The sequence below is a fragment of the Miniopterus schreibersii genome (genome assembly GCF_964146895.1).
Source record: "Miniopterus schreibersii genome assembly, chromosome: 2".
In the NCBI taxonomy this organism is placed as follows: Eukaryota; Metazoa; Chordata; class Mammalia; order Chiroptera; family Miniopteridae; genus Miniopterus; species Miniopterus schreibersii.
Genome location: NC_138102.1, coordinates 132276824 through 132290791, shown reverse-complemented (window position 1 = coordinate 132290791; position 13968 = coordinate 132276824). Strand labels below are relative to the sequence as shown.

The following is a 13968-nucleotide window of genomic DNA, read 5'->3' as shown; positions in this document are numbered from 1 at the left end:
ACTGGGCCTGTCTGGTTTTATGACTCAGTGGATGCGACGGAACCCAGCTCACAATGGGCCTTCTGGAGGTTACTGGGTGCACCGTGGCCAAGCATTGTCTCTGCCAGAGCCCAATCAGGTGCCAGAAGGGGGCTGGGATGACTCTGGGAATCAAGTCAATTTAGACCCTTTGTCGAAGAATCCTTGACATGACTAGATATTCCCCTTTCCCTTATTTATAGTCACCTGAGTAAATGACCAGGGGAATGGCTGCAAGAAGTTTTACTATCTATATTTCCTGCAACACTGCAGGGTCCTTCTTCCTAGGAACCCACCTCTTCAGTCAGTGGGTTCCAGGTCTGAAAATTAGCTCAAGTATGGGAACTATGTGAGAGATTGTGACTTTTTATTGGAGTGACCTCCCTCAGCCTCCTGCTCCTTCATTCTGGCCTTTGCCTGGTGTAGATACTATGCAGCACCCTCTTGGGTATTCATCACTTTTGCCCCTGGGGACACCATGCTCCATTAACCATCTCATAGGTCCCTGCAGGTCAAGCCTCCTTGGCTGCCCCTTGCAGGTCATCCCAGTAATTGTGGCCTTCTGGTCTGTCATTCTGGAACCTCATAATCCTATGGATATTAACAAGCCCAACTCTGTTATTAGTGTCTGACCAAAACTCTACCATTGGCCCTGATCTGCAGGGGAGCCACCACCAAATTCTTTAGCGATGCTGGTGCCCCTCTCAAGACCTTGGTGAGTGGCATGTCCTCTAGGTCCTTGTAGGTCCATCTTCCTCAGCTTCTTTAGTCTTTCCTCTACCATTTGCCAGGGTAACACAGCATTTCCACTTTGTTCGGATTGACTATCATGTCTCTAGGTTTCCAAGAGCCACACTAGCAGTTGGCCTCATCATCTGGAGTCATTATCAGAATGTTAGGTCCTGTGTCCCAAGAAAGTGCCCCCAAGTCAATGATTTCTTGCCTTTCTAGTCTTATCTTCTGGCTTCCTTGGTCAAGTACTCTCAAATTATAATCCAAGGTTACTCCCAGTTTCCTATTGATGCTTCCTGGCTACTACTCACAGCTCCTTTGATGTGCAATCTCTTTCCTCTCTATTAAGCCCAGATCATTCCCCTCTGAGTCATGCTAGAGTTTAATCTTAAAGCTTGGTAGCTAGTAGAGGAGGGGCGGGGGCAGCTCCTGAGAGTGCACCTGCTACCTTGCAGGAGAGACCTCTGCTGTGCTGTCCAGTGCGGTGAAAGTGCCAGCGCTGCTGTGAAATGTGAGCCAGCTCTGCAGCCTTGCAGGGTTGAGGGCCTCTGCCAATCCCACAGCCTGAGAGGCATCCATCCAGATGTTCCCACTCCATGTTTCAGAGTCCCAGCTTTTTCCAAACAGGTCCCTGATTGTAGCATAACAGGCTCGCCTTAGCTGAGCATTCAAACATCTCTGCAGCTACGTGACTTTATCAAATCCTCCGTCAGCTGCTCAGCTCTGTCAGTTACTGAAGTGGTTCTCTGGCTCCCCTGCTCCTCTTTATGATTCCTTAGCCCTTTGCCAGGCATCAGGACAGTTTAGCAGTAACCAGCCAATGCTGCTGTTCTTGAAGGTCTTGTTCCCTCATATCTTTCAGATGCCTGGGTGCCTGCACCTGCCACAGCATTCCTCTCCACAGAGACATCCCCCCAGGTCACCATGGGAGACATCTTTAGCAATTGTGCCACCACCTTTTTCTAGGGACCACCTATGCCCCACATACCACTCAGGAGAGCATTCTATTAGCCTGCCGGGCAATGAGTAAGCCCATTTCCAAACCCCATCTTCCCTTTTGCTTTCTCAAATCACAGCTGTCACCACAGGACCTAGTTTGGGTTCTCTGAGAAGCAGAAGCCAACATGGGATTAAATGTGTAAGAAATTTGTTAGGGGAACACATGTTAAAGATGAAGGGGAGGGAGCCAGAATAGGCAGGGAGAGCTGCGAGGGAGGGGGAAGGCCGGGGGATCAGGTGGGACAGTCTGGGCTGCAGTCACAAGAATAGTTCAGCCAAGCTGATGGGGAGTCCTTGAGTCCATGTCACTCCCTAAAAGAGTCCTGCATTGGTGCCCCTCCTTGCTCAGCTATTGGCCGGGAGCAGCCTGGGAAAGTGTGTCTCCAAGTAAGTGTGCGGGTGGGTCCAGCATAGCAGCAGCTGGGACCATCAGTCACCCACACTCCCCACAGCAGGAGATCTAAGTGATGTGTTTTTGTGGCCACCACAACCTCCTACCAGGTCCCCTGCAGCCTACTTCTATCACAGTTGTTTGTATATCTTGTGAGTCATAGAACAAGGTGGTTGGATCTAACCTCAGAGATGATTTCGTCTAATGTCTTCATTTTAAAGATGAAGACAGAGAGGCTTCTAAGTTTTAAATAAACTTTCCCAAGGCGCAGGAATTTTGGATTGGATGGTTGTTCTGGTGTGAAGCCTGTTCTGCACACTTAGCATTCCTGGCTCCGGGACTAGATGCCAGCGGCCCCCTCCCCCACCTGGTGACAAGAAAAACTGCCCTCTCCCTTTCTAAACACTCCTATAGGCAGTGGAGTCCCAAGTACCACTGAACAGCTCACTGAACAAACTTCTTGTGCAGGTGTGACCCCCGTACAAGGCACTGGCACAGCGTCAAGTGCACATGCCCCAGGGAGCCCCACCCATTGCTGCTTCAGGTCCGGGTCTGCACCTTGGTAGCGTTTATCTTGCATATAGACGCTCCACAGGCACCCTGGTGAGGAGGAGCCTTGTAGGCAATTCTGTGCTAGTTCAACTTGCCTTCTTTGTATCTCCCCCGAGTGGGTGAAAAGTACCTTAAAGCCAAGCTGTTGCTTTTCCATCCTTTCCCCATACCTCTCCTCTCCACCTCTAAATAAATGACACCTCTGCAGCTAGGTGTTCAAGCTAAAAACCCGGGAACCTTCCTCGACTCTTCTCTTTCTCCCGACATACAATGAGCAAATGCAGTTGGCTCTGTCTCCAGGACATGACCAATGTCTGTCTGCTTTCCTCCATGTCCATGATGCCACCCTTGTCCAAACACCATCTTCTCTCCCTGGCTCCACTACGACAAGCTCCTATGGTGTTTCCTGCTGCTTTTACACACAACAGGTAGGGAGTATTTTTAAAAGGTTAAATCAGATTACATTATACACCTATTTAAACCCCTACTGCCTTTAGAATAAAATCTGCATTTACCATGCCTTTACATGGACCTTTGTGATCTGGCCCTTGCTGCGTCGCTGAGCTTGGCTCACACCACTGCCCCATGCAGTCATTGTCCACGGGCTCAGCTGGCCCTTGCTGTGTCCCTTAAACATGCCAAGCTCAGCCTGAGCTTCTTTGCTGTTCACTCAGCATAGAATATTCCTCCCAGATCCTCTCTCAACTGGCTCCTTAACTCAGGTCTCAGTTCAAATGTCACCTTTTCAGGGAAGCATTCCCCGATCACCCAAACAAAAGGAGCCCCCACCCCAACATCGTCCTCTGGCATATTACCCTGTTCTGTCTTCACATCATTTACATCACCTGACTTTATTTCTTGTCTTCTCCATCTAGAGTGTAATTTTCATCAGAGGAGGAGCTGTGTCTGTTTTGTCCATGGCTGCATCCCAACCAATATGTGTTGAATGAATGAATAGTACCTTTGATGCACATGGTCTCTGTATATCGGATGCCACTGCATATTTTGATCATATACTTAGATCCTCTGGCTTTCAATAAACACCATCCCAAATGCTGGGGCTTGCTGTCTCACACACTGTCGGTATTGACTTCAACTCTCTACTGATAGACAATATTTGCTGTTTGACAATGGAACACATGTAATTTCAAAACAGGACTTTTTAGAAACAAACAAGTGAGAGGACCCCTGTCCTCTGATGACTACTATCCTAATTTTATTCTGCTAGGGGCTGATAATTCCTAGTTAGTCCCTAAATTCAGTAAATACCTCTTCTCCCCCATCACATTTCTGCAAGCTGCCATCTCCAACAGAGAAACAATCATGTTCTTTGAGAAAACAATTCAGTCATGTCTCAAAAATTTTGCATATATTCTTAGCAACCTCAAAACTAAATTCTGCATACATAAGTAGTAGAAGAAGGTAAACTACAACTATCCTGTGAATAAGAAATGAAAGGCTGGCATTTTGAACGGTGCACCCGGAAGGCCGGGCCTGCGGTGCAAGACAGAGTACCTGCAGGCCTGGAAGCACTATCTATGAATTCTCTTCAGGGCAAAGATGAGAGGGTTTGTACATTAGTGGGGGAAGATAAATATAAAAATAAATACTATTAAGATAATAAGCAGTGTTTTGGCTGTCCCTCATGAGTTATATATACCACTGAAATGAATGGCAAAAATACGTTCTGTGATATGGATGGTGCCCCTGGATGGCATTGTTGGCTTCACTGTATGACTGATGATCCTCCAACAACAATACCACCTACTGCTCGTAATTCCATTTGGACATAAATTCAACATGAGTGGCACTCTAGAACGATATGGACCTTACTCCACCACTAGCAAGGAGGTTCAGGAGTGGCTCCCACCTTCAGCACCTTAAAAGTAAAGACAATGAAAAACAATTTAGCTCTGGCCAGTGTGGCTCAGTTGGTTGGGTGTCATCCTGCACACAGAAAGGTTGCCAGTTCGATTTTCGGTCAGGGCACATGCCCAGGCTTCAGGTTCTACCCCTGGTAGGGGGCATGCAGGAGGCAGCTGATTGATGTTTCACTCTCACATCGATGTTTCTCTCTCTAAAAATCAATTTTAAAAATCTTTAATAATAAAAAAATTAAACAAGTAAAATATGGGGCTTTTCATGTAATTGCACTTTTACTGCTTACTGTTAACTTGATTTAAAGGATTTGATTAAAACAAGAAGAAGAAATGAAAGGCTGGCCCAGGAGCAGAGAACATCTCTTGCTTCAGTTTGGGGCGCATTAGGAGGGTACTGGGGAGGGCCACCTTCTTGCACTGACCCCTGGAGGACTGAAGGGCCTTGCTGATAGAACTTTATCCCGAATAAGAGAGGAGGGAAACTTGTCTAAGAATGCTCACCATCCTAGACATTTCTGCTGTTTTTCCCTCCGAGGAATGCGAACCATCTTGTTTTACATTTTTTATTTTATCATTTAATCCATTTGCATGGCACTGTTGCGAAGCACTTGAAAAACATTCCAAAGCAGAACTCACTGGAAGTAAGGCTGTTGGCCTCAAACGCAGTGTCCAGCCGTCCCCGGCTCCTGTGAGCCCTCGCCAGTGCGTCAACCAGACCCACACGTCCCGAAAGGGTCCCGAAAGGAGACAGAGCCCCAACTCCCAATGGCCCTGTCATGGGCTCATTGCAAATTACCAAGAGTGCAGGGGAAGAGTGGGGGGCTGAGGTGGTAGAAAAGAAATCCTAAAATGGCAACACTGAAAACCCTAAGACAAAAGGAAATTGGGGGTTCCACATGCAGCCACTCAGGAATTTTCTAGGGCAGAGACCAACAGACCACAGGCCGTTACTATCAGAAGCTCACAGTGAGACTTTTTTAAAGATGGCAGGCAGGTTTACAGCAGATATACAAGACACTTTCCTTCTCTAACCATTCTGTGTGCTGTGCATCTGTGAAATAGAGATGATTATGTGTGCCTATCTCTGCCTCCCCTGAGGGCTAGGGTTTCTAGACTCTTGAGAGTCTGAGGTGGTGTTTTTGTTGTCGCCAGGTGGGGACCCAGGGCAAGAAGCAGTTGTTGAGGTGATTAGGTCCAGATTAAGTAGAGCCTCGTGGGCTGGGGCTGGGACTGAGACCTTGAATCCTATCCTCTGGCAGATCAGCAGACTCTGCGATTCAGGGAGGGCGGGGATAATTGATTCTCTTTCCACTGGCGAGGAGCAAAGGAGCAGCTGGAGTTTGCAACTGTTGTGGCGGATCGATTTCAAAAGGGGCCTGGTGAGAAGCAGCCTGCTGCAGGAGCCGGCTGAGAGACAAAGGCGTGGGTGCACCGGGTTCCCTGTGGGAGGGACCTGGTGACACTGTACCTGAACCCGAGAGGGCGACAGTCACACCCTGGTTCTCAGCCCTGCCCTTATCAGTCATAGCTACAGCAGCAACTCTCGCCGGAGCAAGTGTAGGTGCAAAGGGAAGGAAGGAAACCCCTCCCTAGTGGCCACGCTAGTAGTTCCTCTCTGTGGGGAGACAGGGTGGCGGCACCCACATCTCCATGCTCCCCTCTTCCCCAGCGCACAGCTATGCTACTTCCCAGCCTCCCTTGCGTTAAGTGTGGCCATGTGCCTGAGTTTCCCCCGATGAAACATGAGTGACAACCTTCGCTCTCTCTCCTCACCCACTGGCTGAATGGAGACGACTTAGGGAAGCTGGTTTTCTTCTATTACAACAGAGGGCCCTAGGCCTTGGCGAGGATCACGAGTCCACATTCAATCTGGGATGGGCCTTTTTCCGTAGCTACGTTTTCTCACACGCCCCACACACCATGTGGTGGGCGTACCTTCTCCCTTCTCTGTTTCTAGAACAGCCTCTGGACTCCACCAGAGCAGGATGGGCACTTCCACTTGCCAGAAAATTCCAAAAGGTATCTCATTTTCATTCACCCACTTGTGCTAGCCCTAAGGTGTAACAGGCCTCTTCGGAGCTGGGTGCCACCCCCTCACTGAAGCAGCCAGGCCAGTTAAGGTCTGAGCATGGAACGCGGGAACAGTTGGTGACTCAGTCTGGCTTCCAGAAGTTTTGGTCAGGACACCTTTGTTTATAACTACTGTACGTGGATGGCTGCCTCTCTCTAGCCCCTCCGCCGATAATATCCTCTTCTGACAAAATTACTCCCTGCTCTTTTAGAGATGCCCCTTTCTAGACAAACCATTTTTCACTGTTGCTATTGGAGCCTTCAGAGTTCTTTTGGGGGCATAGCTTTCTAGACAAATTAGCCACAGTGCTGCTCTGGAGCCCCTGCCTGGCTGGTGGAGGGCAGGGTGGCCTCCAGCCAGGTGCATGTGCAGCGTGGCCCCTTGCGCCCGGCTGCTGGAGTCTCCCCCCACCCCCACCCCACTGATGTTCCCATCAGTTATAACCAGTTCTTCCCTCCTTCAGCTCATCATTGTCACTCTAGGGGCTCAAAGGCAAGTCTTGAGGACCTTAAGGTGACTGGAGGTGGTTTTTAGCTACATTGTGCCAAAGAGAATTCTGCAGACTGATCAGAGAAAACAACTATCCTTTTTTTTTTTTTTTTAAATATATCTTTATTGATTTCAGAGAGAGGAAAGGAGAGAGAGAGAGAGATAGAAACATCAATGTCATTGAGAGTCATTGATTGGCTGCAGCCTGCAACCCAGGCATGTGCCCTGACTGGGAATCGAACCCTGATCGCCTGGATCCTAGATCGACACTTAACTGCTGAGCCACGCCCGGCCGAGCAACACAACTAACTTAATATCACTGTTCCTGTGGGGAAATGTATTCCTAGGTTTTTTCAAACAACAAACTTTAAAATAAGTCTTTAGCCCTGGCCGGGTGGCTCAGTTCATTGGAACCTTGTCCTGTACACCAAAAAAGCTGCGGGTTCGATTCCTGGGCAGGACACATACATCTAGGTTGCAGGTTTGATCCCTGGTCGGGGCTCGTGTGGGAGGCAACCGACTGATGTTTCTCTCTCACATCGATGTTTCCCTCTCTCACTCTTCCTCTCTCTCTAATTCAATAAAAAACAATCTTTAGGTGAAGATTTAAAAAAAGTCTTTGGGGGACCATGTGCTCGTTAAAAACCCAGGGCCTGCCTGTAAAGTGTTTGGCTTCCTTCTCAACCCCAGGCTCGTGAATGTCTGTCACCTACTCTAACTGGGGCTTAGCTGGCTCAGGTTCCACCTTGGCTCTCAGGCTTTGCCCTACAAGTTGCACAAGCTTTGGAGAATAGATTTCTGCATGTAGTATTTTCTTTGAAACTTGAATCTCAAGCACAGGATGTATCTTTGTAAATGATTGGTTTAATTAAAAAGTGGACAGACGCTGTGTATATGCATTTCTCCTCCCCTAATGTTTATTCTTGTGCCGTCCTGAAAATGACGTTCAGCGGCTGATGGGTTAGGAGCACAGATGTTTTAGCTCAGACTTTTCTCCCTGATCGTTCGCGTCTGGGCATCATGATACTATCAAGGGACAAACAAAGCTGAACTCAACACCATCACTTGACCTCGTTTCTGATTTATAATTCTCCCCGAGACCAGGCAATTTGAGCAGAAGGCCATCTCTGAAGTGTGTTTTTAATTTTGATATCTTTGTGTACTCGCCTCTTTCTTTGTCATCTGCCATGTGTGCCTCTGGCTTAAGTTGCTGACTAGAAAACTGAAACATACTTCCAGCCGGCAGCCAGAAACAAAGGGAAAAATTGTCTAAAGAGCCATTTAGCTGCCTGCGTTCACCCCGCAACACCCCCTTGCTTGTATGAACAACCCCCACAAGAATCTAAGTTGCTTTTGTGTTAACGTCAGCCATGACATTTCCCTCAGGGCTGTGCTTAGCGTTGAATAAGTGGGGGCTCTGTGTGGTTCATCAGCCCAGCGAGGTGCTGTTTGGCCACATAGGAGGGACCTGAGGGCCTCAAGTCAGCTGGCGAGGAAGATTCTGGGTTAAGAAGTATCTAAAAACCTCACTCAACATTATGTCCTTTTAATCCTGCCTGCTTCCCAGCTCCTTAGAAGCCCATCGGGATGGTTTCAGGGAATTGGCAGCAACTTCATCTGGAAGCATTTCCTGAAACGTAAATATTTGTACCTCGGGGAACTGTCTGACTCCAGGATGGTTTACACCAGTGTGCGCTCTGTGGAGGTAAAGCAGGGGAGACCAAGGTTTAGCTGACCCATAAGAGAACTGTCAGTTCCAGCAAGGGGAAGAGTAACCCACAGCAGGAGGGGTCCGTGGGAACAGGCAGGGCCAGCGGGAGACCGGCGGCACCTGACAGCCAGGCTCCCAGACGGGAACGCGCTCGTGGAAGTGGCACCCGGGAAATGTCCTTGAGAAGGACCCTTTGTCTCTGAGCTTGTCCTGCTCTGGGCTTTATAAAGACACTCTGCAGATGCTGGGCCCAGAAATGGCAGCACAGAGAAGAGAAGCCGTCAGATTTTCAAGACAAGGGCTGCAGGGGCCTGTGAGGCCGCTGGGCATCGGGAAAGGAGCGCGCCCCCTCTCGCCTGAAGGCAGCCAGGGAGCCTCGCCATTGCCTGGCCGCGGAGGAGAAGGGGCGCTCTGGCTGTCTGGGGATCCGTCGGGCTGGGCTGAAGCTCAGCATTAACACGTTTCCTGATCATTCAGCACTCTCCTCTGTGTGCTTTCTTTTCTTTAAGACACCTGTGTTTTTTGGCTGCCACGAGGGGAAAAGAGCCAAGCTTTGGCAGCCTCCTCTGATCTGGCATTAACAGCATCACACTAGTCGTTTCCAGCAGTTATCTCCTATCGTGGAGGTTCTGTGCAGAGATCTGGGGCCTTTCTTTGTGTGGCTCCAATGCATACATTAAAGTCAGGAGATGAAATCTGTTCAGGTACACTGTCCTCTCGTCTCAGATCCCCTAGAGCCGGCCCTGCCTAGTCATAAATGGATGAATACACAAACCCAGGCAGCTGGCGAGGACAGCGGAGGCAAGCAGACTGCTTCCTGGGTCTGCTGGTGTGTGAATCACTCACTTTAATCCACTCTTTCTGATAGCTAGAGGGCAAAGGTCTTTCTGCCAAGCTCAGAATTCATAGATTATGACATTTATAAGCTTCCTCTTACCTTGGATTAGGCATGATTCCCCCTTTAATTTCTCCCATGGCTCCCTCAGTCTTTCTTTCATGACTCATATCAGAGTTTATGATTGCAGATTTGTGTATGTGATTATTTATTTTATGTCTTCCTCCCATTGACCACATCAATTCTGCTCATAATTGAATCCCAGAAATTGGTATATGGTTGGAGTCCAATGAATATTTATTAAATGAATGAATAAGTAAATGAATAAATGGAGCTTGAAGAAACCATAGAGACTGAGTCTGATTGCCTTCACTTAATAGATGAAGATATAGAAGTTAAATGACTTGTCCAAGTCTACGAAGTTTGTTTGTTTTTTTTTTGTTTTACATGTATGAAGACAGATTGAATTTGTCAATTCCAAAGTATTAATCTGTTATAAGTATTAGAGAATTCAAAGATGAATAAAACTCAATTTCCACTTTTAAGAAACAGCAGTTAAACTAGTAAGATAATAATAGTGACTCATGAAGTGCTTACTAATGCATTATTTCATTTAATGTTCACAAGAGTCCTATGAAATAGGTCTTACTATCACCATTTAACAGATATGGAAAAGTAAGCTTGGAGATAATATTGCTAAATTGTATTGAGCTTTTACTAGGTGCTGAAACTGTTCTACATGTTTTACCTGTTTTTATAATTTATTTGACCTTCAAGGCTTGCCTAGGGAAGGATTTGTTTCTTTTTAAATTTTTATTTATTGATTTTATAGAGAGAGAGGAAGGGAGAGAGAGAGAAGCGTCGACTTGTTATTCCACTTATTGACGCACTCATTGGTTGATTCTTGCGTGTGCCCTGACTAGGGATCAAACCCACAGCCTTGGAGTATCAGGATGATGCTCTAACCAACTGAGCTACCCCGCCAGGGTCAGAAAGGATTCATTTCTGAGATCACTCATGTGACTGTTGACAGGACTCCGATCCTCACTTACAGAGAGACAGTTCCTTGCTGAATGGGCCTTTCCACAGCAGTTGCCATGGGCACAACATGGCAACTTGCTGTCCCCAGAGCACGGGCTGAGAGAGACAGACAGACAAATAGATTTAAGTTAAAGTGTTTATAACTTAATCATAGAAGTGACTTCCCATCACATCATTATTGCCACTTTCTACTCATTACAAGTGAGTAGAACTTGGGGTGGTGAACACATAATACAGTGTACATATGATGTGTTGTAGCATTGCACACCTGGGACCTGTATAATTTTGTTAACCAGTGTCACCCCAACAAATTCAATAAAAAGAAAAAAGAGTGAAGAGAATGGTCCAGCCCATACTCATGGGAGTGTATTACACAAGGTTGTGGATACCTGAGGCAGGGATCCAGGTCATCCTAGAGGCTGTCTACCACAAGTTCAGTTAAATCCAAAATCACTCAATGTAATTCAGCATATCAATAATACCAAGAAGAAAAATACAATCACCTTAACAGATCCCCAAAAATGTATTTGATAAAATATGACACCCATTGATGGTAAAACCCTTAACAAACTAGTAATTAAAGGGATTGTTTTTGTTCTGACAAGGACATGTGACAGAGGCATTAATGGTCTCACTTCCCCACTCCTCCTAAACTGAACTAAAACAATAAAGCTTCTAGAGGATATTTGTCCCCATGATCTAGAGGGTAGAAAACATTTATTAAATAGGGTGTAAAAAGCACTAACCATAAAAGAAATGACTGACAGACTAGGGACTGGCAAACTACAGCCCACAAGCCAAATCTGGCCACTTTGTTTTTGTAAATGAAGTTTTACCAGGAGGCAGCCAAGCCCTTTCATTTACATGTTATCTATGGCTGCTTTCACACTACAATGGCAGAAATGAGTAGTTGTGTCACAGATCTTGTGGCTGGCAAATCCTAAAATATTTATTATTTGGCCCTTTTCAGAAAAAGCCTGCCAACCCCTGAATTAGACTGAATTAAAATTAGGAATTTCAGGTCATCAAATAGCACCATTAAGAGAGTGAAAAGGCAAGTCTCAGAGTGAGAAAAACATATAACTGACAAAGGTCACCTATCCCAAATATATAATGAATCCCTATAAATTAATAAGAAAAAAACTCAGTAGAAAAATGAGGAAAAGACTGGAATAGGTACTCACGTCACAAAGGACGCGTGGCCAACAAATATATTAAAATGTGCTCAACATTACTAGCTGGGAAATGCAGCTTAAGAAATGGCTAATTAAAACCATAACGAGCTATCACTACACACTCACCAAAATGACTAATTTAAAAAACTGAAAATAACAAGTGACTACAAGAATACGGAGTGCTGGGAACTCCCATATGCTGCTGGTGGCAGCGATGTCGGTTAGCACAACTACTTTGAAAAACTATTTGGCAGTATCTACTGAAGGAGAACATTATCTCCACTCGTAGGTATATACACATACATGTTCACCAAAATTTATGTACAAGATGTTGCTAACATTATTTATAAGAGCCCAAACCTTGTAACAATCCAAATGTCCACTAGTAGTCACATACATTGTGGTAGTCATACGATGAAATACTATACAACAATAAAAATAAGTACAGTGGTATCTCGGTTTTCTATTGTAATCCATTCCGGAGGACCCTTCGAGTTCTGAAACATTAGAAAACCGAGGGATCCACAGCCGGCAGCTGGGCCTCAGGATCTTGCCCCCCAGCGGAAGCCGTGTAGCAAGTTCGACTTCCGAGGCGCGTTCGAAAACCGAAGCATTTCCTTCCCGGCTTATGGAGGTCATATACCGAAATGTTCGTCAACGGAGATGTTGGAAATCCGAGGTACCACTGTAAACTGCTACACTTAACACTACGGATTAATCTCACAAACTGAGTGTTCATAGAAGCCAGACTCGAAAAAAATAAAAACATAATACGGATCCACTTATACTAAGTTGAAAATCAGCAAAACAGCTCTGTGATGTGAGAACTCTAGAAAGTAGGTTCCTTTGGGGAAGAGGGAAGGGATCAGGGTTGGGAAGGGGCCTGCGGAGCCTGATGCTGCCAATGTTCTATTTTTTAATGTAGGTGGCGGCTACGTGGGCTATATTTATTCTGTGATGATTCACTGAGCTGTACTCCTAAGAGTTATGCGCTTTTATGTATGTCAATTACACTGCAATTAAAAGCTGTGGGTTTGGAGCTGGCAGGACCCGGCCCAGGGGAATGCCACGCGCTGACTGGCTGGAGGCCGGGCACCTGAGCCAATCGCTGGAAGCGGCGCTGAGACTCTTGACAGAATGTGGACAGTATTTTCCCACAGGGTGCTGTTGGCATGTAGAGAAGATAGCTCTTCATGGTTCCCACATGCATCTCTGGCCTCCCAAACACTAAATGCCAGTAGACACCGCCCCCGCCATTTCCTAGTTTGGTGGAGGAGGGACACGTTCTGCTTTGTTTGAAAGCAATCCGTTTAGACTAATCAGGACCAACTTTTGGAGCTGTAGTAAATCCCACCAAAGCCACAAGCTGATACATAATAAAGGAAGATAGAACGGCTTTGGGGAGAAAACCACAAAGGCCACTGCACACCCACGAAAAACTGGGAAGGAAAAATCATCACTCACCCCCTTCTGCCTGCTCCATTGTTTTTCACTGTTTAGTGGGGGAGTCGATCTTCTGAGGGAGGTAGTGCATGCAGTTAGGAAAATACTGATGTAATTGCTTTCATTGTGAGAAGTAGGTAAATGAAAAGTAATAGGTGAGCAGGTAAGCCTTTCCCTATTTGCAAGTTAGTCTAATATCTTAAATGTCCATAAACTTGCTCTGTGCACACAAAGAAGGAAGTTCATTTGATACACATGCTTTGGAGAATGTGCACTTGCTTCCTGGAAACTAATTTAAATGACAAAAAATGGAGGACTGTTTTGGTCGATGGTAGCACTCTTGTAACAGTGGTCTGAGATGCAGCCATTAAAAATGATCCTTGCCTGGCTGGCACGGCTCAGTGGTTGAGTGTCAGCCCATGAACCAGGGGGTCACGGTTTGATTCGCAATCAGGGCACATGCCTGGGTTTGGGGCTCAATCCCCAGTCGGGGGCGTGCGGGAGGCAGTTGATCAATGACTCTCTCAACATTGACGTTCCCATCTCTCTCTCCCCCTCTCCCTGCCTCTCTCTAAAACCAATAAAAACATTAAAACAAAAAGAATTACGTGTTTAAATAAATAAATATCCT

At 46.4% G+C, this 13968-nt stretch overlaps 1 protein-coding gene across 1 annotated transcript in view; it reads left to right on the top strand.

The window, feature by feature from the left end:
- The window catches only part of RASSF3 (Ras association domain family member 3), a 126196-nt gene that overhangs the window by 14468 nt on the left and 97760 nt on the right, over positions 1 to 13968 (top strand). The gene's annotated exons all lie outside the window — the stretch shown is intronic.